The sequence below is a fragment of the Mustela erminea genome, chromosome 14 (genome assembly GCF_009829155.1).
Source record: "Mustela erminea isolate mMusErm1 chromosome 14, mMusErm1.Pri, whole genome shotgun sequence".
Taxonomy (NCBI): Eukaryota; Metazoa; Chordata; class Mammalia; order Carnivora; family Mustelidae; genus Mustela; species Mustela erminea.
This window is the reverse complement of record NC_045627.1, coordinates 32118703-32123229: the sequence shown is the minus strand read 5'-3', so window position 1 is coordinate 32123229 and position 4527 is coordinate 32118703. Positions and strand designations below refer to the sequence as shown.

General features: G+C 34.3%; 1 long non-coding RNA gene and 1 other non-coding gene across 2 annotated transcripts; both read right to left on the bottom strand.

Moving 5' to 3' along the window:
- Positions 1–559: 559 nt before the first annotated feature.
- LOC116573043 lies at positions 560–1087 on the bottom strand. The gene is made up of 2 exons (XR_004278592.1): positions 797–1087; positions 560–729 (listed from the first exon to the last, which is right to left on the bottom strand). It is a non-coding gene; the product is annotated as an uncharacterized LOC116573043 (long non-coding RNA).
- LOC116573809 lies at positions 955–1092 on the bottom strand. Its single transcript, XR_004279015.1, has one exon. It is a non-coding gene; the product is annotated as a small nucleolar RNA SNORA8 (small nucleolar RNA).
- Between the last annotated feature and the right edge of the window lie 3435 nt (positions 1093–4527).

Sequence of the window (4527 nt, the reverse complement as noted above, 5' to 3'; positions counted from 1 at the left end):
TAATATTGTATATATTATAATGTATAATATATTAATATGTTAAAATATATCAGTAATAATTATTATATAATATTAATATAACATATTATATTATATACAAAGGATAAATCATTAAACTCCACCTCCTCTGAAACTAATAATACACTTTGTTAATTAATTGAATTTAATTTAAAAATTAAAAAATAAAAGTACACTAGCAAAAAAACTAAAGAACCCAAATGTTTAAGATTTTGAAATACTTTTGTAAATCAAATTAAATGATTTAAATTACTTTGATTTTTTGCTAATGGGTTTTTAAAATTTTATTTGTATTTTGTTATTATAATTTATTTATTTATTTTTACTTATTTGAGAGAGAGAATGAGAGGGGAGGAGGATCAGAAGGAGAAGCGGACTCCCTGTTGAGCAAGGAGCCTGATGTGAGACTCCATGCCAAGATCCTGGGATTATGACCTGAGCTGAAGTCAGCTGCTTAATCAAATGAGCAACCCAGGAACCCCCACACCACTTTTTGTACTTAAAAATTTTTGGAATAAAAAATGAAAGAAAATTATTATTATTTTTTTTTTATTTAAAGCCAATAAATTTTTATTTAAGGAGTTTTTATATGTGATTACTTCCACTGCCAGTCACTGCTCATCACCATAGTTCCTCCAAAGTTAGAATCATAATCTTCAAAACAGCCCTTTTAAAAAGAACTTGATCAATCCACAGTTGTCACTGTCACTCCTGAGTTCTTTCAGCTGGGTTTCTTGCTTCTCCATTTGAATACGGACATAATTTAAGAACTCCCCACCTATAATCTTTGGGATCCAATGTCTTTACTTCAGGGCCCTGTTTAGGGTCTGAGTGTGGATCTGTCTGGTTCTCAATTTCAAACACCCTAGAAAAGGAGAAGCATTACTTCCTCTTGAAAATTATCTCAAGCTGAGCAGTATAAAAAACCGTTAAGAATACTGTTTCAGTAAAAATACCAGGTTTAACATGCACGAAGCCAAGAAAACCAACGATGCCAGATACTGAGTTTCTATTGCACTGTCCTTTGAACACCCAGCAGGAATGAGCTGCTGAGGGCAGATACCATGCAGTGCGAAAAAATGAAAGAAAATTATTAAAATGATTTTTTTTAAAGCAAAATATAAATCATGCTTTTGGAATGATTTCTTCTCATCTTCTATGACTAAGTTTTAAAGTAATTTTTTTTTCTAAGACTATTTATTTATTTCATAGAGAGAAACACAGTGAGAGAGGGAACACAAGCAGGGGGAGTGAGAGAGGGAGAAGCAGGCTTCCCACGGAGCAGGGAGCCAGCTGGGATCATGACCTGAGCTGCATAAGGCGGCCTCTTAATGAATAAGCCACCCAGGTTCCCCTTAAAGTATTATTTTAAGTTTCAGTCTTCTTTGAAAACCTACTTATCTATGAAACAAATGTGCAGTTTTCTTCAGCATATTTGTGTCTTTGGTTTTCATGTGTTAGAGAAATCTATATTGTCCCCATGGCAAAGGCAAATGGCAACAAACATTTTGTTCAAGTTGTATGTTTATCAACAGCTTTTTGAAAAACATCAATAATTCAGCACCTAATTTTTCATGAAAAATGTGCTTTCAATTTTTACCTCATTGATATAAACAATTTTATTACTAAATAAAAAATTATAATACAATTATATCTTGATGAATACTCTTCTCTTTAACTCAAAGCTGGACATTTCAGTATCTATTTCTTTATATCTGCCTATTTCAATAAACATAACTTAAATTTTCCACTATCCCAACTAACCTCATCAATTAGTACTTTGGAGGCTTAGTGTGTTAGAGCTCTTCTCGCTGTCCTTGAAAGGAAGTGTTTATAATAGTGCTGATTCTAGAAAGCATCAGGTTACTGTTGGTCATCTTTCAGATTCCACCACGTTTAACATCAGAAATCTCTTCATTGTGTGTTCATCTCAAAGGCTATCAAACAGAAACATAGCAGAAGCTAAAAGTATACACAGAGGTCATATTCGTTCCAACTTATTTTGATGGAACTATTATTAAAAATTTTGGAGGAGTGCCTGGGTGGCTCCATGGGTTAAAGCCTTTGCCTTGGGCTCAGGTCATGATCCTAGTGTCCTGGGATTGAGCCCTGCATTGGGCTCTCTGCTTGGCGGGGAGCCTGCTTCCTCCTCTCTCTCTGTCTGCTTCTCTGCCTACTTGTGATCTCCATCTATAAAATAAATAAATAAATATATATATCTTTAAAAAAATTTATTAGATCTCAGGGTCCTGAGATCAAGCCCCACATCAGGATCTCTGCTTAGCACGGAGCCTGCTTCCCCCTCTCTCTCTGTCTGCCTTTCTGCCTACTTGTGATCACTCTCTCTCTCTCTCTCTGTCAAATAAATAAATAAAACATTTAAAAAATATATTTTATTAAAAAATAAATCCAAGACCAGACTGAGTGTCTAGACAACAGGTGTAAATCAGGACTGTTCCTGCAACTTGGATGTACAGTCATCTTAATCCTGGATTATTGATTCATGGAGGGAATTCATTTTCTTTTTGACATTGCTATGGCTGTATGGAATTAAGTGGTTAATTTTTATTTGTTGAAGCTGCTAAATTACTGGAAAGAATGTTGAGGAAATATCCTCCTGAAAAATAGAGAGGAAAACAAGCTAACAATTTCAGGGGATTTTGATCAAAGAATGCGGTTGCCTCAGCAGAGTAATAACCCCTTACTCATGATGAGAATATCAGATGGCATGTACTTATTATAATGACAGTATGAGTTTTTATTACTTAGATAATAGCAATGGTATAAAGATGGCTATAATAGCTGTGAATTGATTTCAAAGTCTATAATAAAAATAAGTTGGAGAATGATTTTTTTTTGCCAATAAATCAAACAAAATTAGAGACAACATAATGAAAATGGCCAACACTCATGAAAACACAAGAGTAGGTGTATGAACTTAAAAGTTACTGATTTTTAGCATTAACCTTAAAATTTCAAAAAAAGAAAATTGCTATCTTTTGTCGAAATTGTGCTAAACAATTTCGTAATATCCCACCGATGCTTGATTTATGTAGTTATATGGGTAATCTACACATCATGTTCCAAGAAGAGTAAGATATCTTTCTTAAATACCTTGACAAGTTGGGGCAAAATAAAGGTAAAAATAGGAAAAGTAAACCTAAAAGTAGTATCAGAACTCAAAATTCCTAAGTTTTAAACACTGTTAGGTAGGTTCCATGAACTAAGTAGTTCCACAGTTGATATAAAGAGAAAATCATGAATATCTGTGGCTTCTCTTTGTTTACAAATGTAACAAACAAGGTTCTGAGGAAAAATGGGCCTCTTTTCGATATCATTGAAAAAGATTCTCAGTAAGTTGCTAACCACCTACCAAGACTGAATATTTCCTCTTCTCTATCTTCCAATAATTACCTTGGGTCCTACTGTGAGTGCAAAGAAGTTTAAAACAAGTGATGCAGGATGCCTGGGTGGCTGAGTTGGTTGAGTGTCTGCTTTTGGCTTAGGTCATGAGCCCAGAGTCCTGGAATTGAATCCTGCATTGGGATCCCTGCTCAATGGGGAGCCAGCTTCTCCCTCTGCCTGCCTCTCTCCCGCTCTAACAAATAAATAAATAAAAATCTTCAAAAAATTTTTTGAAAATGAAGCCAGTGATGCCAGAGATTAAAGTACAGCAGGCTTCATGGATGTTTAGCATGTCCAGAGTATATTCCTGAAGTTGTTATGAGATAATAAACTAATGAAGGTGTATTCATTGGGAATAAAATGTGGATATAATTTACTCAGGTTTATCCCTCATGATAAAATCCAGCACCACCAGATCTGTTCCTTAGAACTGTTTGATACAAATAATACATAACTCTGTAAAATTTGATACATTGGAAATAATTGCTTCACATTCACAAACTGTTCTAAGTAGGACCTGGCAGAACTCATGGGAAGATCATTTCCTAAGAACAAACTGATTATATTATAAATTATAGAGCAGACAAACATTTACTTAAATTATATATATGTACAATCTATGTAATGTCTAGATAGATTTATACATATGTACTAAATTTATATAGAACAAATTTAATTTATATACATTATATATTTATACATTTATGGCCACATGTATACATATGCACATATGAATTTATTTAAATGCATGTGGTTGTATATACATACATATATATTTAAACATATTTATATGCATTTTTTAGTTCCTTATGGCATAAGATAAGTTATAGAACTCTTTATATGTTTAAGTAAACACTTATATACCCAGATGTCCACATAAAAAGTGTATTCCCTTATGGGAGACTGGCAGTGGTAAGAATCACATTCAGGGGGCACCTGGGTGGCTCAGTGGGTTAAAGCCTCTGCCTTCGGCTCAGGTCATGATCCCAGGGTCCTGGGATCGAGCCCCACATTGGGCTCTCTACTCAGTGGGGAGTCTGCTTCCCCCTCTCTCTGTCTCTGCCTCCCTCTCTGCCTACTTGTGATTTCTGTCAGATAAATAAA